The 22,265-nt window shown below is 43.4% G+C and overlaps 1 pseudogene; it reads left to right on the top strand.

Moving 5' to 3' along the window:
- The first annotated feature begins 21,042 nt into the window (after positions 1-21,042).
- On the top strand, positions 21,043-21,805 carry LOC123787662 (ferritin heavy chain pseudogene; annotated as a pseudogene).
- Positions 21,806-22,265: the final 460 nt, after the last annotated feature.

Genomic DNA, 22,265 nt, shown 5'->3' with positions numbered 1-22,265 from the left:
CATTTTTTACATCTACATTTTATAGATATTTTCTTTATTTTTGGCCTCTTTTCAGTCTATTCAATTTTGGTTTTTTGTATACACACACACACACAAAGTTCTGCTTTCTTTGCAATTTTGGGATTTAATGTCTCCTAATAAACAGACCAAAATACACTGAGGAACGAGTGGATCACCCTGTTTTGTCCACCCTGTGAGATTATATTCTCCCTTTTCCCCTCTTTGTTTTTTGTTTTTGTTTGCTTTTCTGTTTTGGTTTCTGACCTCTTTGGATTTCTCTAGGGTGTATTTTGCTTGGGTCATGGTTGATATTTTTGATTCTGCTCACTCGCTCATCCATTCTCCTCTGGGCAAAATGACCAGAAGGAGGAATTCACAACAAAAGAAAGAACCAGAGGTAATGCTCTCTGCCACAGATCTAATCTATATGGATATAAGTAAGATGTCAGAGATGGAATTCAAGATAAAAACTAAAAAGTTCATAGCTGGGCTTGAAAAAAAGCATAAAAGACACTGGAGAATCTCTCAGTGCAGAAATGAGATCTAATCAGGCCAGAATTAAAAATGCTGTAACTGAGGTGCAGTCTAAATTGGACGCTCTGAGAGCTAGGGTAAACGAGGCAGAAGAGACAGAAAGTGATCTAGAAGACAGGTTATGGAAAGGAAGGAAGCTGAGGAAAAGAGAAAAACAACTAACAGCCGATGAGGAGAGGTTTCGAGAAATCAATGATGCCATAAAACGATACAACATCAGAATTATTGGGGTGCATGAGGGTGACGAGAGGGCCAGAAGGTATATTTGAGCAAATCTTAGCTGAGAACTTCCCTAATCTGGGGACAGAAACAGGCATTCAAGTCCAAGAGGTAGAAAGGACCCCTCCCAAAAATCAATAAAAATAGATCAACACCCCAACATATAATAGTGAAGCTTGGAAATTTCAGAGATAAAGAGAAAATCCTGAAAGCAGCTCAAGACGAGTTTCTTAACATACAGAGGAAGGAACATCAGACTAACAGTAGACCTATCCACGGAGACCTGGCAGGCCACAAAGGGCTGGCAGGATATATTCAGGGTACTAAATGAGAAGAACATGCAGCCAAGAATACTTTATCCAGCAAGGCTGTCATTCAGAATGGAAGGAGAGATAAAGAGATTCCAGGGTAGACAGAAACTGAAAGAATATGTGACCACCAAGCCAGCGCTACAAGAAATATTAAGGGGGATCCTGTAAGTGAAGAGAGAGTAACACAGGCCAGAAAGAAACGGAGACAATCTACAGAAACATGGACTTTACAGGCAATACAATGGCACTAAATTTATATTTTTCGATACTCTGAATGTAAATGGACTAAATGCTCCAATCAAAAGACAAACGGTGTCAGATTGGATAAAAAAGCAAGGCCCATCCACGTGTTGTCTACAAGACTCATTTTAGACCTAAAGATACCTCCAGCCTGAAAGTGACAGGGTGGAGAACCATTCACCGCACTAATGGACCTCAAAAGAAAGCTGGGGTAGCAATCCTCATATCAGACAAATTAGATTTTAAGCCAAAGACTGTAGTAAGGGATGAAGAGGGACACCAAATCATATTTAAAGGGTCTACCCAATGAGAAGATCTAACCACTATAAATATTTATGCTCCTAATTTGAGAGCAGCCAATTTTATCAAACAATTAATAACCAAAGTAAAGAAACACATTGATGGGGGCACCTGGGTGGCACAGCAGTTAAGCGTCTGCCTTTGGCTCAGGGCGTGATCCCGGCGTTATGGGATCGAGCCCCACATCAGGCTCCTCTGCTAGGAGCCTGCTTCTTCCTCTCCCACTCCCCCTGCTTGTGTTCCCTCTTTCGCTGGCTGTCTCTATTTCTGTCAAATAAATAAATAAAATCTTTAAAAAAAAAAAAAAGAAACACATTGATGATAATACATCAAGAGTAGGGGACAACACCCCACTCACAGCAATGGACAAATCATCTAAGCAGAAGATCAACAAAAAAAACCAAGGGCTTTCAATGACACATGGGACCAGATGGACTTCACAGATATATACAGAACATTCCATCCTAAAACAACAGAATACTCATTCTTCTCAAATGCACATGGAACTTTCTCCAGACTAGATCACATACAAGGTCACAAATCAGGTCTTAATTGATACCAAAAGATTGAGATTATTCCCTGCATATTTTCAGAACACAATGCCTTGAAACTTGAACTCAATCACAAGAGGAAATTTGGGAGGAACTCAAACACATGGAGGTTAAAGAGCATCCTGCTAAAGAATGAATGGGTCAACCAGGAAATTAAAGAAGAATTTTTAAAATTCATGGAAACTAATGAGAATGAAAACACAACTGTTCAAAAACCTTTGGGATAGAGCAAGGGCGGTCCTAAGAGGGAAGTATATTGCAATACAAGCCTCTCTCAAAAAATCAGAAAAGTCTCAAATACACAAGCTAACCTTACACTCAAAAGTGCTGGAGAAAGAAGCAAATCAAGCCTAAACCAAGCAGGAGAAGAGAAATAATAAAGACTAGAGCAGAAATCAATGAAATAGAAACCAGAAGAACAATAGAACAGACCAATGAAACTAAAAGTTGGTTCTTTGAAAGAATTAATAAGATTGATAAACATCTGGCCAGACTTATCAAAAAGAAAAGAGAAAGGACCCAAATTAATAAAATTATGAATGAAAGGGGAGAGATCACGATCAACACTAAGGAAATACAATTTAAGAACATATTATGAGCAACTGTACACCAAGAAATTAGGCAATCTGGAAGAAATGGATGCATTCCTGGAAACTTATAAACTGCCAAAACTGAAACATGAAGAAATAGAAAATCGGAACAGACCAATAACCAGCAAAGAAATTGAAGCAGTGATCAAAAACCTCCTAAAAAACAAGAGTCCAGGGCCAGATGGCTTCCCAGGGGACTCCTACCGAACATTGAAAGAGAAATAATACCTATTCCACTGAAGCTGTTTCAAAAAATAGAAAGGAAAGGAAAACTTCCAAACTCGGTCTATGAGGCCAGCATTACCTTGATCCCAAAACCAGACAAAGAGCCCACCAAAAAGGAGACTTACAGACCAATATCCCTGATGAATATGGACGCCAAAATTCTCACCAAGGTCCTAACCAATAGGATCCAACGGTACATTAAAAGGATTATTCACCACGACCAGGAGAGATTTATTCCTGGGATGAAGGAGGGTTCAACATTTGCAAATCAATCAGTGTGATACTTCACATCAATAAAAGAAAAGAACCGTATGATCCTCTCAATTGATGAAGAACAAGCATTTGACAAAATACAGCATCCTTTCTTGATTAAAAGTTTTCACCGTGTAGGGATAGAGGGAACATACCCCAATATCATAAAAACCATCTATGTAAAGCCCACTTTGAACATCATTCTCAATGGGAAAAACTGAGAGCTTTTCCCCTAAGGTCAGGAACATGACAGAGATGCCCACTCTCACCACTGTTGTTCAACACAGTACTAGAAGTCCAGCCTCAGCAATCAGACAACAAAAAGGAATAAAAGGCATTTAAATTGGCAAAAAGAAGTCAAACTCTCACCCTTCACAGATGACATGATAATTTAAGTGGAAAACCCAGAAAACTCCACTCCAAAATTGCTAGAACTCATACAGGAAGTCAGCAACGCGGCAGGATACGAAATCAATGCACAGTAATCAGTGGCATTTCTAAACTCTAACAGTGAGACTGAAGAAAGGAAAATTAAGGAATTGTACCAAAAACCATAAGATACGTAGGAATAATCCTTACCAAAGAGGAAAGGATCTATACTCAGAAAACTATAGAACACTCATGAAAGAAATTGAGGAAGACACAAAGAGAAGATAAAACATTCCATGCTCATGGATTGGAAGAATAAGTATTGTTAAAATGTCTTTGCTACCCAAAGTAATCTACACATTCAATGCAATCCCCATCAAAATACCATCGACATTTTTCACAGAGCTGGAACGAACAATCCTAGAATTTGTATGGAATCAGAAAAGACCCCAAATAGCCGGGGGAATGTCGAAAAAGAAAACCCAAGCTGGGGGCATCAGAATGCCTGACTTCAAGTTTAATTACAAAGCTATGCTTATCAAGACAGTATGGTACTGGCACAAAAACAGACACATAGATCAATGGAACAGAATAAAGAATCCAGAAATGGACCCTCAACTCTATGGTCAACTAATCTTCGACAAAGCAGGAAAGAATATCCAATGGAAAAAACTGATGCTGGGAAAATTGGACAGCCACATGCAGAAGAATGAAACTGGACCATTGTCTTACACCACGCACAAAGATAAACCCAAAATGGATGAAAGACCTCAATGTGAGACAGGAATCCATCAAAATCCTAGAGGAGAACATAGGCAGTAACCTCTCTGACCTCGACCATGGCAACTTCTCACTAGACACGTCTCCAAAGGCAAGGGAAACAAAAACAAACTTTTGGGACTTCATCAAAATAAAAAGCTTCTGCACGGCAAAGGAAACAGTCAACAGAACTAAAAGGCAACCTACGGAATCAAATAAAGGGCTGGTATCAAAGATGTATAAAGAATTTATCAAACTTAACACCCAAAAACAAAAACTCCAGTCAAGATATGGGCAGAAGACATGAACAGACATTTCTCCAAAGAAGGCATCCCAATGGCTGACAGACACAGGAAGAAATGCTCCACATCACTTGCCCTCAGGGAAACACAAATCAAAACCACAACGAGCTACCACCTCACACCAGTTAGAATGGCTAAAATGAACAACACAGGGAACAACGAATGTTGGTAAGTTTGTGGAGAAAGGGGAACCCTCTTACACTGTTGGTGGGATTGCAAGCTGGTACAGCCACTCTGGAAAACAGTATGGAGGTTCCTCAAGACGTTACAAATAGAGCTACCCTACGACCCAGCAATAGCACTACTGGGTATTTACCCCAAAGATACAGATGTAGTGAAATGAAGGGGCACCTGCACCCCAATGTTCATAGCAGCAATGTCCACAATAGCCAAACTGTGGAAGGAGCCAAGATGTCCTTTGACAGATGACTGGATCAAGATGTGGTAATATATACAATGGACTATTACTCAGCCATCGGAAAAGATCAATACCTACCATTTACATCAATATGGATGGAACTGGAGGGTATTATTCTAGTGAAATAAGTGAATCAGAAAGACAATTATATTTCACTCACATGTGGAATATAAGTAATAACACAGAGAACAACAGGGGAAGGGAGGGAAAACTGAGTGGGAAGAAATCAGAGAGGAAGACAAACCACGAGACTCTTAACTCTGGGAAATGAACTGCGGGTTCTGAAGGGGTGGTGGGTGGGGGGAGGGGGTCACTGGGTGATATGCATTAAGGAGGGCATGTGATGTGATAAGCACTAGGTGTTATTCGCAGCTGATGAATTTTTGAACACTACACGAAACTACTGATGTACTATATGTCGGCTAATTGAATTTAATTAATTCACCACTAGTAAACCTGCAAAACTCTAGCCACCCCACCCTAAGCCCTAATAAAAGCAGAACCCCAGATCTTTGTATGTGCATGCTCTCACACTCTCCTGCTCTCTTTCTCTCTCTCTCCTGCAACCCCGTGTGGTCCCAGACATACCATGTATTCTCCAGGATCTGTGAGTGATAAATTGTGTTGTTTTTCCAAGTTCCCTGATGCTTGTTGCCTCGGTAGGCCTTATAATTGTAAAAAGAACCACAAGGGCTGGTCTAGCTACCACATTGGCTCTGAAAGAGGAAATGCCTGTGAGGGTTCATCTGAGGCCCAGGTGAGTGGCCCCAGGCATTTCATAACATCGCTACTGGTGGGCTGAGCCTGGCACAGAACAACTGGGGTAGCTGGTAGGATGGCATGACTGCTGTTGCCATTAACTGAAGAGAATGCACATTAGCTACGATTGGCTTACTGCCTGACCCGGGTGGGTGACGCCATCTGCGAGGGGAGCCTGGCCTGTTAGAGGTCTGGCATGCTGCTGTGCTTTTGCGTAGAGCCTCTGAGGTGTGTTGCCTGTGGTATCCATCCTAAAATGTCACTGCTGCTGTACTAATTCAACCATCTCTCCAGAGCAGCAGGATCAAGGCCACAGGGTCAAATGAGACAATTAGACCACGAATCATAAAGGCCTTAATAGAGTATTCATGTGCATGAGGGTCCTTCATGCCTCGAGGCCAAGCAGAGCTAAGGATGATGGACTGAATCCCAAGACTATTGTCACCGTCCCAGGAAAGACTCTTAGCTAAAGGCACAATGTAAGGATGTTCCCATAGGCAAGGAGGGTGGGAGGCCCCCACCAGAGACCACTGTGTCAGTGGGTTGTGCCTGGACTGTAAGTCTTAACCCGGAAGTCATAACCTTGCAACAGGAAACCAATGGCACCGTGAAAGGGAAAATACAAATGCAACAGAGGCCTCATGTCTGTGTCCTCACTTTGCTCGTTGTTGTCACTTTTTATCCCCTGACCTGATAGGATACCATGGGCCCAATTCCTGGTGCAATGTTGCAAAAAAAAAAAAAAAAAAAAAATTAAGGGACAAATAGAAGTGTCCTGAACGGCTGGTGCCAGTGCCTGCTGAGGACCTCGAGGAGGTACGCTAGCTCCTTGATTCATGTAGAGCCCCCTGGAAAATTCCGGGGCATTGCTCAGTGCCACCGCGTACTAACATGCCAAGGCTCTGGCTTTACGCTCTTGAGGCCCCGGGGGCTTTCCCCACAGACCCTGTACGTACTGCACTAGTGTAGGCAGACCCCGATCCCGGGGTGTCAGTTAGGATAACCTGGGAGAGGAGTGCGGCCACCTATAAAGAGGGCTCACAGGGTATCATCCACAATTTTTTCCTGGTAACAACATGTAAGATTAAGGCAGCAGGAGAAAGTCAGAAAGTAGAAACTGTGATCAGAAAGTGTATCTGAAATATTCAAACCTTTCTTAAACATTTTGTGCAGCAGGAAGGAGAGAAAGGAGCTTATAGGCCATTTTGTGTCTTCGGAACAGGCTCTGAGTTGTTACTCATGGCTGCCAACATGCATTAACCTGGCCAGTATCCCTAAAGATCTAAAATCCGTAATCTTGTAAAAGATCCATCTGGTCTATGTGCTTATTTCCTCCGAGATACCAGATCCCGAGCCCCCTCAGCTTTCGCCTGAATGGGGCAGAACCGAGACATGTGCTTCACAATGGTGGCATCCCTGCCACCAACGGAAAAGCTGACAGGGTTCTGGAGGCCTCTTGTGAGGAGAAAGGGGGAGAGGGAAGGCAAGGGCCTCTAGAGCCACCAGTATGTGTGCGAGGGCCCTCCCTTTCCTCTCTTGGGTTATTTACTCCCACGCCCGTCCTTCTAGAACAGCAATCACCGCTGAGGCGCACAGCGAATGGAAAACGTCAGACGAGGCTCATCTCAGTGTACAAAATCGGCGCAGTCCAATGGGTTTATCATTTCCATGATCAGCATGACCCCCGCCTTCATTTCCCACCATCAAGAGGCCCCATTTGACCCGGAGTCCAGAGAATTCTTTTTACAGGGCACTCCCCCTAATTACAGAATGGCGCTACTGTATCTTGTTGGAACTGCCGAAACCATCCCAAAGGCCCCGAGGGCACCGACCTGGTTCGTACTTCCGACTCCTGCCGCTCTGCTCCCACTGCCCCAGAAAGGTCTCACTCAAACAAATTTCCCTCAATAGGAAGGGCTCCCTACCCCTTCCCTAATGAACTCTGATCTAATTTTGCCCCTTATCGGAATACACGGGCAAATTTCTACTGGGAATTCTAAAATCTCCTGGTTCCTGACACCTAATCTCTAGACAGCCAGTATCTAAACCACAGGCCCCAAAACTAGCATTTTCCCAACTACAGCCCCCTTTGGCCATCCATCCTCTTGCCACGAAGCTGCCCTTTAACCCCTCCAGCCCCAACCCAGTCTCCACTATTCCCTCTGCTCCCTTCCCTAACCTCAAGGACTGGCAGCCATTTAAACCCTACCCTTGAAAATTGGTGACTCCCCAGGGCTTGTCCCATCTCCCGAGGGCAACTGCCCCTATACCACTCTGAGGGTCCATCGGGACAATAAAAACGCACGGTCCTTTGTGGCCCTATTAGACACCAGGGCCCAAGTCACTGTCATTACACGTGACCCAAGTCGCTGCCAGTCCAGGCAAGTTCTCTAAATTTCTAAAAGGGGAGTCCATCTACCTACAGGGCATTGCCAGTAAAATAATCAAAGGTGTACAAACCCATTCAGATGTAACTACTGGGACCACTCGCCTCAAAAGCCTTCCTCTGGGTGTGGCCCCCCGGCTCTTTTCTTCCCTACCATAGGCATGGATGTACTGACACAATGTCATGCCACATGGAACAAGCCCAGGTTCCTGGCCTTCCTGGTGGGACTTGCCAAATGGACACTGGTGACTTTCCCTCCCCCGGTCAAGATGGTAAACACTCCCGAATACCGACTCAAACAGGGCACTGAAGGCCTACGCTCTGTCATTAAAGATATTCTTGAGACAAGAGTCATTAAGCCCACAATCCCCCCTTTCTAGAACCCCATGTGGACAGTGCTTAAGCTAGCCCCTAGTGAATGGCACCTCACCACTGACTAGCAGAACCTCGCTGCTCAGGTGCCCCAGTTAAGGCTCTAATTCCTAATATTAGAGAATGGATTGAGGACATATAATGGGTGCGAGGAGCATCCTAAATGGTCACTGACCTAGCTAGTATGTTCTATTCTGTTCTTACCATGGAGGAATCCCAGGCCCAAATTGCTTTCACTTTGGAAGGGACTCAGTACACATTTCTGAGATTCCCAGTGGCATAAACAGTCCTGCAACTGCACATAACCTCTGCCACTGGGGTTTAAATACCTTATACTTGGAAACGTGCCAATGTTGGCATTTGATTGTTGACATTATGCTGAGGGGTCCCTCTGAGGAAGAAATATGGGCAGATTTGCACACCCTCACACACTACTTAAACGAATGCAACTGGGCAACTGCCCCTCACAAGATCCAACGCCCAGCCTCATCTGTCAAGTTTCTGGGCATCGTCTAGTCCTCTAAAGGCCAAGAAATTCCCAAACATCAGTTAGTCACCATGAAGCCACCTACTACACTCAGGCACAACACATACTGGGTCTTGCGTTCTGGAGGCAACACATCGCTCACCTCTCACTAATTCTTCACCCTGTATATGCGATCGCACCACGTGTGCCACCGACCACTGGGGCAAGGCCCAGCAGTGTGCTTTGGAAGGTGCCCAGCAGGCAGTCCAGCAAAGACTTACTTTAGTCCCCTGTGGCTCCAAATTTGAAGTCAAGGCCTCAGGCTCCTGGAGTCTCTAAACCAAACATGGGTCTATCCGGCTTCCTATGGAGTTTTGGACTAAGTGCTTATGCCTGGTGACAGCATAATATACTCCGCTTGGGTGCCAGCTTTTGGCATCCTGTTGGGCTCTTTTAGAAGCTGAGGCCCTAACTAGCCGCACCCAGTACGTCTCGGCACACAAGTTCCTATAACGCCCTGGGTTAGAGATGTATCCCAGCAGAAGTTCAGCACGACCATCGATGCCTCCTTCGTAAAACAGAAATGGTACCTTCAGGAAAGGACTAAACCAAACGTCAAAGGCCTTTCCAAATTACAGGATGATATGGCTTCTGCCATGCTGAGCCACTTACTTGAGATCCTTGAGGAAGTAACAGCGGCACCCCTGCTTCCTCCTCCTCTGACTACTTGGGAAGCTCCTTGGGACTAAATGTCCGAGACGGACGAGGAGTTGGTACTCTTCATGGACGGCAGCACCACCACTCCGCACAATGCAGCCCACCGGGGAGCCACAGCATTCCACCTGGCCCCAGGTACCTCTCCAGTCAAGAAGGGCACTCCCAGCTCACGCCAACTGGCTGAACTGGTAGCTGTTCACCTAGTCCTTAGGGACACCATAAAATGGGGCCTTTTACAGATCCACATTACCAAAGGTTTCTGGGCTGTTTCTAATGGTGTTATGGGTTTGGTCTGGCCAATGGCTAAGGGACAGTTTTCTCATACTAGCCCAACGGGGGTGCCAAGATATAAAAGGAATTAGAGTCTCCAATTCCTATCATTGTTAGTCACATTTCTGCACAACTAACCACTCTACACCAAAAGACATTTTCAACAGTATAACAGACTCTCTCAGTTGGTTAAGTGGCCGGCTCTTGGTTTCAGCTCACATCATGATCTCAGGGTCCTGGAATCAAGCCCTATGTCAGGCACCATGCTCAGTGCAAAGTCAGCTTCAGGGGTCTCTCCCTCTGCCCCTCCCCCACCTTGCTTGTCTCTCTCTCTCTCTAAAATAATCTTTTGGCTTTTTAAAGATTTTATTTATTTGTCAGAGAGAGAGAGAGAGAGAAAGAGCACAAGCACAGGGAGCAGCAGGCAGAAGGAGAAGCAGGCTCCCCGCTGAGCAAGGAGCCCAATGCAGGACTCGATCCCAAGACCCTGGGATCATGACCTGAGCCGAAGGCAGACATGTAACCGACTGAGTGACCCACGTGTCCCTAAAATAATCTGTAAAAAAATATTTTTAAAAACCACAACAATATCACAGACTCCCTCACTAAATCCTCCACAATCTGCCCAGTACAGTTGGTCAGGGTACTGACCCTTGCCAACAGCTCGCAAAGCGGACCCCCATAACCTTGGGTCATGGGGAATTCATGCTTTAATAACTTGGGCTCCAGTGAGGGGACTCCTCCTCTCCTCAGCAGCAGCTGAGGCTGTGACAGGTAAGTGCATGCTCTGCTCCCAAACCAAACAATGGAGGCTATCTACATGGGGACATGTCCCCTGGAGAAGCAAACTATCCTCCCTCTGGCACACTGATTTCATCCACCTCCTGCCCTCTGCTGCCGAGGCTTCCAGATATGCCATCACAACCATCAATACTTACACGGGACTCCTCTTGGTGACCCCACCTGGAATTCCTTCCTCCTTACTAAAATTTATTCTTGTTCCCTTCTGACTGCCAGACACATTGACTCTGACCAGGGTACCCACTTTACCTCCCGGGAGGCTTAATGATGGGCTCTCCAAATAAGATTCTTTGCAACTTCTATCTATGCGACCACCCCCAGGTGGCTAGCCTCCTTGAGCACCCTAACAGCCTTCTTAAAGAGACACTACTTAAATTACTTTCAAGCAAGTAGTCCCCTAAATGGATCAAACTCTTGCCCAGCCCCTCATCTTGCTTAATTCTGACCCCCGGGGCCTTCATACCTCACATACCAATTATTATACACCCTCCAAAATCCCACATTTGGTCATCTCTGGCAATTCTCAAGCTTTTGCATTACAAGACAATGTGCTTTTTATTTTGTCCTCTGACTCTACTGCCCCTTCGACTAGGATTTTTCAATCATCTCACCATCTGCTTCATGCTGGCAACCTGACTGAGGGCGTAGAGTCCAATAAGATTCCTTCACCACTGAATGTCCCCCAAGACAAAAGCCACCAGGTTAGTGCAAGATCATTTCTTTGGAAACACTGACAACAGTGAGGACTTCCCAAAAGAAGCCACCTCCATGCTGGCCACCTTCACTGAGCATAGTGGTTATAAGGGCTAGCTAATGAGACTCAGTTCCCTTACTAATTGATAGGTAGTATAAATGATCACCCTGCAACTAACCAGTGACAGAGTTTAGGTGACTGAAAGAGGGAAAGAGACTCTCTAGTTGGTAGACATGAGCCATATTTGGAAGTCAGGGCCTTATCCCACACTAGACAAGGTAACCCAGTACTTTCTCCACCAAGAACCACCTCACTCAGCCAGTAATCAATACACAAATAGATCATGCAAAACGAACCCAACCCAACCTCCTGTTCTGTATGCCTATGGTTATTCTTACTGCTTTGTATGACTGGGTGATAGGGTTACTTGGTAGGCCCCTCAGGCCTAACCACCACAGACAGATACAGTGCTGGAACAATACCACTCCAGCCTACAACTGCACGACAAGAAAAGTAGGCCTCCATTTTAGAGTGAACTTAGCAGAACATGCAATGTGTACTAATATTTTCTGGGAACAATGGGCTAAACGTACTGCCCTGATGGAACAGGAGGAGGACCCACTGGAACATTATCTTGCAGAATTCGCCAGGTGGTTGCTGACCGACCCTACCCTATACCAGGAGGCCGCTCAGACCATTAGGATGCTCCTAATGCAGGGCAGCACTCTATCATATTTTCCCATTACAGCAAGCCAAAGTGTGCCCTCAGAACCAGACAGCTCTCGTGCCTACAAATACCACAAGTTGTTAATATCCTCACCCTTAATTCTGATGCCTCAGCACCACATGGTAGATTGTAGTGTAAGCACCTGACAGGCTGGTTTGGTTTTGTTTTTTACTGTAACCCAAGTGCCTGACATTGAGCTTTTGATTGCTGAAGCAGCCACAAACACATCCTAAATAAACACATTGCCAGCTACATGACTAGAGAACCAGGCTGCCCCACCCCTAAAGTTTCCTTTGTTCTAGAGATCTCTGGTTGATTTCAGTAACTTACCACTTGACTATTTTTCTCTTCCCACATTTTAATTCCCACTCTTACATTTTAAATTCACCAATAAAGAGTGAATCAATGAAACCCTAGGCACCCACGCTAGACCACCGTAGCATAGAACCTCAGGCCCGCACGCTTTCTTTCTCCACCTACAACCTCACTGTGTGGCCCCAGGCAGGCCATGTACCCTCCAGGACTTGTGAATAAGAAACATTTTTCCCCCCAAATTTCCCTGATGGTTGTTGCTGATTCACAAACGTAAGAACCACAAGGGGCCAGTCCAGCCACAATATTGGCTTTGAATGGGGAAATGTCTGTGAGGGGTCATCGCAAATAGATGGGTCCAGGTGAGTGCCCCAGGCATTTCTAGCCAATAGCATCACAATAGATAGGCTGAGACTGACCCCAAACAGTAGAGCAGCCCTCACCACCAAGACTTCTGCTATTCACCTTCCTTGTGTAGTGGTTCTTCCACACTTCTCCTTGGGTGAAACTGGTCATTTGATAAGCAGTAAATGATCATGGGGTCACTGTCAGTCTAGAACTTTCCGCCAAGAAAGTCACAGTCTCTGGCCACATGTGACAGAGGAATCATCTGAGGTCCTTCCAGAATAAAGAGTACAACGGGGGTACTGGATATTTGAACCATACGTGCTCAATCATAAAATAACTGTCAGGAGTATTGAGGACCAATGATAATCCCTATTGCTCTGTGTCAGTTTCTACACAAAATGAGTATGAGTCTGTTGCTAGCCACTGAATGCAGAACACAGACCCCAAAAATTATCTGACATACCACCCCACCCTCACCTCCAGATTCAAAAATTGGGTGTGAAGAATTATGGTCCATTTGAGAAGCATTGCCTTAGTTAAGCCAAATAGGTACATATAACCAGTAAACGATCACTTGGGACTTACGTACACCAAATGGTTGAGAGATGGCATGGGGAGATGATCTTAACCTCACAAAACACAGTCTAGTTCAAAACAAGCATACACAAATATCATGGTTACTGGAGTACTGACCAAGAAAAATAGCTTGGGAGAGAGATGCTAAATAACTCCCAGAAAACATTTTAATCCTGTGTGGAAAAGCAATCTGAGTATCTCTTCTACTCTTGGGATAAAATATTCATTAGGCTCAATGAAAAACAATGAGAGGCCACAACCTTATAAGGAAATGTCACCTACAAATCAGATCAGTGGAACGTAAATCAAGAACAAAAAAAGGCTGGGAAGATGGCGGAGGAGGAGCCTAAGCTCGCCTCGTCCCACCGTCAAACCCATACAACAATCACATCAGCGTAAATAGCCCAGAAAATGACCTGAAGACTGGCAGAACAAAGTCCACAACTAAAGGCAGAGAAGCCACATCAAAGAAGGAAGGGAAGCCTAGGATGTAGTTTGGGAGGGAAATATGGACCATGGCCATCCATGGTGGGGAAGGAGCTGGTGGCATCGAGAAGGGTAAAAAACAAAAAACAAAACAAAACACCAGACTACCGTACCAGGGAGCCCTCACGGGAAAGACAAATCCCCATAATGTTTGGCTTTTTGAAAGCAAGAGGGGCTGAATTTTGTGAGTTCCTACATCAGCAGGACTTAAAGCCTGGAATTTTAAAAATGTGCAGCCTCAGCTCTGGGACGGCTGGGAGGGCCTTAGGAAGTGAAGGCCCACCCTTAAAGAGACAGCAGGGAAAACAGCCCATGGAGATACAATTTAGAACCAGCAGTCTGAAAAACGCCAGGGACAGAAAGGAGGGTGAGTGCTTTACCCATCTTGGAACATGTCCTAGAGAGGCAAGGATCATGAGGAGACCTCACCAGGAACAAAGGAGATGGCAAGTGCCATTTCCCTCCTCTGCCCCTCCCTAGAATAAACACATGGCCACCTGTGAGAACCAGAGCTGTACCAATAGTCACTACTTAACTTGCTTACACCAAGCCCTGCCCCCCACACTTCAGTGCATCCACCCTTCCCAGTCACGTTTGCCTCAGTCACAGCACAGCAGGTCCCCTTCCCCAGAAGATGGATATAAACCCCACCAACACCTTATGTTCCAACCACACATTTTGCTGGACCTCCGTTCCACTGGTGGTGGTGGCAGTGGCAGGTCTCATTTTGCAAGAACAGTGCATAGCTTATTAAAACAGTCCTCACCCAGCCAGGGACCAAACACTGTCTGCGACAGGCAAAGAGAGCTTCTGCAGACAGCTGGACTGAAGGAGAAAAGAGGCCAGGACACAACAACAGAGCCAATGCGCCACACATCAGAAACACTTCCTGAAGCGCCAGGTCCTGGGAAACAGGTGGCACGGCACTGCAGGGCACTCTAGGACCTCTTCTTCATAAGGCCATTACTATCAAGAGCAGGAGAAGTAGCTGACTTGTGTAACACACAGAAACAGGCACAGAGAATTAGATAAAATGAGGAGACAGAGAAATATGGCAAAAATGAAAGAAAAAGACCAAATCACAGCAAGAGACTTAAATGAGATGGATATTAAGTAATATGCCTGATAGAGAACTTAACATAATGATCATAAGGATACACACTGGACTTGAGAAGAGAGAAGAGGACATCAGTGAGACCCTTAACACAGAGATTAAAAAAGAACCAGAGATTAAGAACACAATAAGTGAAATTAAAAATAAACCTAATAGAATAGCAGGCCAGAGGAAGAAGAGGAATGAATTAATGACCCGGAAGACAGAATAACGGAAAGTACTCAAGCAGAACAAATTAGAGGAAAAAATTATGCAAATTGCGAATAGTCTTAGGGAACCCAGTGACTCCATTGAGCATAACAACATTAGCATTACAGGGATGCCAGAAGAAAAAGAAGAGAGAAAAGAGGGCAGAAAATTTATTTGAAGGAAAAATAGCTCAAACTTCTCTAATCTGGGAAGGAAAGAGACACCTGGATCCAGGCGGCGCCGAGATTCCCACAACAAAATCAATGGAAGGAGGTCCACAGCAAGACACGTAGTAATTAAAATGGCAAAAAGTAGTAATAAAGAAATAAATTTTAAAGCAGCAAGAAAAAAAAGACAGTTACATACAAGGGAAACCCCATATGGTTCAGTGGATTTTCAGCAAAACCTTTGCAGGCAAGAAGGGAATGACATGATATATTCAAAATGCTGAAAGGGAAAAATCTGCAACCAAGAATACTCTATCCAGCAAGGGTATCATTCAGAATAGAAGAAGAGATAAAGAGTTTCCTAGACAAACAAAAACTAAAGGAATTCATGCCCACTAAACCAGCCCTATAAGAAATATTAAAGGTGACCCTTTGAGAGGAAACACCATGAATGAGAGTAGGAAAAATACGTATATCTGTAAGAATCAGTCAAGGGAAGCACAAAATAAAAGGATGTAAAGTAGGACACCATATACCTAACACATGGGAGGAATAAAAGTAAAGACGGGGGTCAAACTCAAACAACCGTCACCTTACTGTAGACTACTATATGCAGAAGATGTTATATACAACCTTAATGGTAACTGCAAATCGAAGACCAGTAATAGATAAGAATAAAGAGAAAGGAATCCAAGTATATCACTAAAGAAAACCAGCAAACCATGGAAGAGAGCAAGAGAAAGTTCAGAGAAAATCTATAGAAACAAGGACAAAACAAGTAACAAAAGGGCAATAAATACCTATCAGTAATTACTTTGAATGTAAATGGTCTACATGCTCAATCAAAAGACACAGGGTGACAGAATGGATAAAAAACAAGACCCATCTATATGCTGCCTATAAGAGACTCATTTCAGACCTAAAGACACCTGCAGATTGAAAGTGAGGGGATGGCAAAACATTTATCATGCAAATGGAAGGCAAAAGAAAGCTGGGGTAGCAATACTTATATCACACAAAATAGACTTTAAAACAAAAACCATAACAAGAGATAAAGGACACTATATAAAAATAATGGGGACAATCCAAAAAGAAGATATAACAAATTATAATAAATATTTACACACCCAACATGGGAGCACCCAAACACACAAAACAGTTAATAACAAACATAAAGGAATTAATCAATAGTAATATAATAAGAGTAGGGGACGTTAACACCCCACTCACATCAATGGACAAATCATCCAAACAGAAAATCAACAAGGAAACAGTGGCTTGGAATGATACCCTGGACAGATAGATTTAACAGATATATTCAGAACATTCCATCCTAAAACAGAATACAAATTTTAGTTCAACTTTAAACTTACCTGAGCATCACAAACCAATAATTTAAGAACAATACTCATCATTCTCTTCAAGTGCACGTGGAACATTCTCTAGAACAGATCACATAGTAGGCCACAAAGTAAGTCTCAACAAATTCAAAAAGAACGAAGTTGTTCCATGCATCCTTTCTGACCACGGTGCTATGAGGCTAGAAATCAACCACAAGAAAATATCTGGAAAGAGCACAGATACATGAAAATTAAATAATATGCTACTAGATGATGAATGGGTCAACCAAGAAATCAAAGAAATCAAAAAGTACATGGAAACAAATGAAAATAAAAATACAATGATCCAAAATCTTTGTGACGCAGCAAAAGTGGCTCTAAGAAGGAAGTTTATAGCAATATAGGACTACCTCAAAAAGAAAAATCTCAAATAAACAACCGAAGCTTATACCTAATGGAGCTAGAAAAAGAAAAACGAACAAAACCCAAAACCAGTAGAAGGAAGGAAATAATAAAGATTACAACAGAAAAAAAAATTGTACAGAAACCAAAAAAATAACAAACCAGATTGCTTAAACCAGGAGCTGTTTCTTTGAAAGTCAAAAAAACTGATAAAGTTCTAGCCAGACTCCTTCAAAAAAGAAAGAGAGAGAGGCGGGGGGGAGGGGACTCAAACAAAATCACAATTGAGAGGAGAAATAACAACCAACACCACAAATATACAATTAAGAGATTATAAAAAATTATATGCCAACAAATTGGACAACCAAAAGAAATGTATAAATCTCTAGAAACACATAATCTAGCAAGGAAATTGAATAAGTAATCAAAAAACTTAAAAAACAGAAGTCCAGGACCAGACGGCTTCACAGGTGAATTCTACCAAACATTTAAAAGAAGAATTAATATGTATTCTTCTCAAACTATTCCAAAAAATAGAACAGAAAGACAAATTTCCCAATACATTCTGTGAGGTCAGCATTACCCTGATATCAAAACCAGATAAAGATACCACAAAAAAAGATAACTACAGGCCAATATCTCTGATGAACATAGATACAAAAATCCTCAACAAAATATTTGCAAACTGAATCCAACAATATATTTTAAAAAAATCATTCACCACAATCAAGTGGAATGTATTCCAGGGATGCAGGGGTGGTTCAATATTCACAAATCAATCAACGTGATACATCACATCAATAAAAGGGAAAAAATGATCATTTCAATAGATGCAGAAAAAGCATTTGGCAAAGTACAACATCCACTCATGATAAAAGCCTTCAACAAAGTAGGTTTAGAGGGAACATATCTCAACATAATAAAGTCCTTGTATGAGAAACCCGCAGCAAACATCATACTCAATGGGGAAAAACAGAGCACTTCCCCTAAGGTCAGGCACAAGACAAGGATGTCCACTCTCACCACTTTTATTCAACATAGTACTGGGAGTCCTAGCCACAACAATCAGACAAGAAAAAGACTTAAAAGGTATCCATACTGGTAAAGAAGAAGTAAAACTCTCACTATTGCCAGATGACATGATATTGTAATATAAAAAACCCTAAAGACTCCACCAAAAAACTATTAGAACTTATAAATGAATTCTGTAAAGTTACAGGATACAAAAATCAACACACAGAAATCTGTTGCATTTCTATATACTAATAATGAAGCAACAGAAACAGAATTTAAGAAAACAATCCCATTTGCAATGCACCAAAAACAAAAAACAAAACCCTAGAAATAAACTTAACCAAGAAGTTCAAAGACCTATACTCTGAAAACTATAAAACACTGATAAAAGAAACTGAAGAAGACACAAAGAAATGGAAAGACATTCCATGCTCATGCGTTGGAAGAACAAATTTTGTTAAAATGTCTATCAACAGATTTAATGCCATCCCTATCGAAATACTAAGAGCATTTTTCACAGAGCTGGAACAAAAAATCCTACAATTTGTATAGACTACAAAAGAGCCTGAATAGCCAAAACAATCTTGAAAAAGAACAATGAAACGGAGGTATCACAATTACAGACTTAAAGTTATAATACAAAGCTGTAGTATCAAAACAGCATGGTACTGGCACAAAAACAGACACATAAATCAATGGAACAGGATAGAAAACCCAGAAATAAACCCACAATTATATAATCAATTAATCTTCAACAAAAGACACAAGAGTATGCAATGGGGGAAAAAAACACTGTCTCTTCAACAAATGGTGTTGGGAAAACTGGAGAGCAACATGCAAAAGAATGAAACTGGACCGTTTTCTTACATTATACACAAAAATAAATTCAAAATGGATTAAAGACCTAAATGTGAAATCTGAAACCTTAAAAATCCTTGAAGAAAACACAGGCAGTAATCTTTCAGACATCAGCTGTAGCAACATTTTTCTAGGTAGGTCTCCTGAGGCAAGGGAAACAAAAGCAAAAATAAACTATTCAACTTCACCAAAATAAAAAGCTCCTGCACAGCGAAGGGAACAATCAACAAACTAAGGCAACCCTACTCAATGGGAGAAGATATTTGCAAATGATCTATAAAGGGTGAGTATCCAAAATATATAAAGAACTGATACAACTCAACATCCAAAAAACAAGCCAATTTAAAAATGGGCGGAAGATGTGAATAGACATTTCTCCAAAGAAGGTAACAGATGGCCAATAGACACATGGAAAGATGTTCAACATCACTCATCACCAGTGAAATGCAAATGAAAACCACAACGCGATATCATTTCACACATGTCAGACTGGCTAAAAATCAAAAACATGAGAAACAACAAGTATTGCGAGGATGTGGAAATAAAGGAACCCTCTTCAACTGTTGGTGCGAATACAAACTGGTACAGCCACTGTGGAAAACAGTACGGAATTTCCTCAAAAAGTTAAAAATAGAACTACCCTACAATCCAGCAATTACACTACTATTTACCCAAAGGATATGAAAATACTGATTCGAAGGGATACATGCACCCCAGTGTTACAGCAGCATTATCAACAATAGCCAAATTATGAAACAGCCCAAACATCCACCGACTGATGAATGGCTAAAGATGTGGTATATATGTACAATGGAAGATTATTCAGCCATAAAAAAAAAATGAAATTTTGCCATTTGCAACAACATGGATGGAGCTAGAGAGCATAATGCTAAGTGAAATACGTCAGAGAAAGACAAATACCATATGATTTCATTCATACGTGGAATTTAAGAAACGAAACAGATGATCATGGGGGAAAAACAAAAAAGAGGGCAAACCATAAAACAGACTATTAAATACAGAGAACAAACTGAGGGTTACTGGAGGTAAGATGGGCAGGTGGGTGGATTAAGTGGGTGATGGGTATTAAGGAGGGCACTTGTGATGAGCACTGGGTGTTGTATGTAAGTGATGAATTGCTAATTCTACACCTGAAACTAATATTACACTGCATGTTAACCGGAATTTAAATTAAAACTTGAAGAAAAAAAAAAGAAAAAAGAAAAATGGCAAGCTTTTGGAATTAGCCATCCTACCTGCAAGCCCCAAACCATGTATTCCAAAAAACAGAATGCTCTGTAATTGACACACTCTGCCCTCCCATTTAGATGAGAAGCCTATTAGTGAAACAGACATCACAACCGTAGGTTAGATCTATGTTAATTACCTAAGCTAATTAAACAAGCCCTTTATTACTAAATAGGAATGTGCAAAGTTTCAAGTATTCCAGGAAAGTGAAAGAGAAAATCATGACAAACCAGACAATTATATATATAAGTTAATTATATATATACACATTACGGGAGAAAAAGAACTTTATCAAAAAAATCTGAATGTTTTCAGAATTTTAAGAAGGACAATGGGGTTTTAATGAGAACAGGGTGTTATAAAAGGGAGTAATCTGAAAGCAGGAGAGAGTCCTTGGAAAATAGAAATAGTGTTGCAAAATTAAAAATTTAATAGATTTCAGGTGCTCAACGCAGAGTCGCCCTGCCTCACCCAGGCTTGCTTTGACGGCGGAACCTGGAACACGGCGCTCGCTCGTGCCTGCCCCCTTTTCCTGCTTCTCCCCTTCCTTCCCCGACCCCCTACTTCCTCCCCCAGCAACTTAACGGATCCTCTCCCCCGCCCCCCCCCCCCCCCCCCCCCCGCGTAACGAACCCGACTTCGTATCTCAACCCAGAGCTGCGGCTGGACCCCACCGTCATCTGAGGGTGCCCTCCTCTCCCGCTCGGACAGTGCCCCGAGGTCCCTGCCACCGTCACCGGCCTCCCTCGTCGCCTTGACCCGTCGCGACCGACCTCGGCCCCGCAGCCCTCGCTGCCGTTGCCTTGATGCCCGGGCCGCCAGCCATGGCCACTGGACCACTCTCACAAGTGCGCCAGAACTACCACCCCGACTGCGAGGCCGCCATCAACAGCCAGATCAGCCTGGAGCTCTACGCCTCCTACGTGTACCTGTCCATGGCCTTCTACTTCGACCGCGACGACGTGGCCTTGAAGAACTTCGCCCAGTTCTTCCTGCGCCAGTCCCGCGAGGAGACCGAGCACGCCGAGAAGCTGATGCAGCTGCAGAACCAGCGCGGGGGCCGCATCCGCCTCCGAGACATCAAGAAGCCAGATCGCGACGACTGGGAGAGCGGCCTGGAGGCGATGGAGTGCGCCTTGCACCTGGAGAAGAGCGTGAACCAGAGCCTGCTCGACCTGCACCAGCTGGCCACCGACAAGAACGACGCCCACCTGTGCGACTTCCTGGAGAGCCACTACCTGCACGAGCAAGTCAAGTCCATCAAAGAGCTGGGGGGCTATGTCACCAACCTGCGCAAGATGCGGGCCCCGGAAGACGGCATGGCGGAGTACCTCTTTGACAAGCTCACCCTGGGCGACATCAACAAAAAGAACTGAGTTGGGACTGTTTTCCCTATAGCCACAGGGTGCATGGTGATCACCTGATTTCTCTGATCACCATGCCGAGCATGCATATTGCAGTGTTGGCTTTGCAAAAGGTTCCAGTTTTTTTCTCCCAGTTTTGCCATAAATAAATAAAGTTGTTTGGTTTCAATAAAGTTATTTGGTTCCTAAATAAAAAAAGGTCTCTGGTTGATTCGCATTCAAATCTCTCACCTTTTAAGTTTTAAAACAGGTACCCAGGAGTCTCTCCACCCACCCAACTCCATCTATATGCAGCTCAGGATCTCGGAAGATGGGGGGAGAAGGTATTCCATGGGACCCTGGAAAACGGAAATCAGTCTCCCCTTTATAAATGATGTGGGGGCAGGAGGTGGTGGGGTGAGGTGAGGGGGTGGTCTGGGGCCCTGGATGTCAGTGGGTGTGTATGTATGGTAAAACTATAAAAGAATATGGTTCAGAACTCACAACAGTGGTTGTCCCTATGGAAAAAGTGAAGAATGGAATTAGGCTGGTAGTAAAGGGAGTCTTCGACTTTACTTGAAAACTTTTAGCTTACTAAAATATGCA

The sequence above is a fragment of the Ursus americanus genome, chromosome X (genome assembly GCF_024610735.1).
Source record: "Ursus americanus isolate L20-20 chromosome X, mUrsAme1.1.p, whole genome shotgun sequence".
Lineage (NCBI taxonomy): Eukaryota > Metazoa > Chordata > Mammalia > Carnivora > Ursidae > Ursus > Ursus americanus.
The sequence above is the reverse complement of the archived record's forward strand: the minus strand, read 5'-3'. Positions and strand labels throughout refer to the sequence as shown.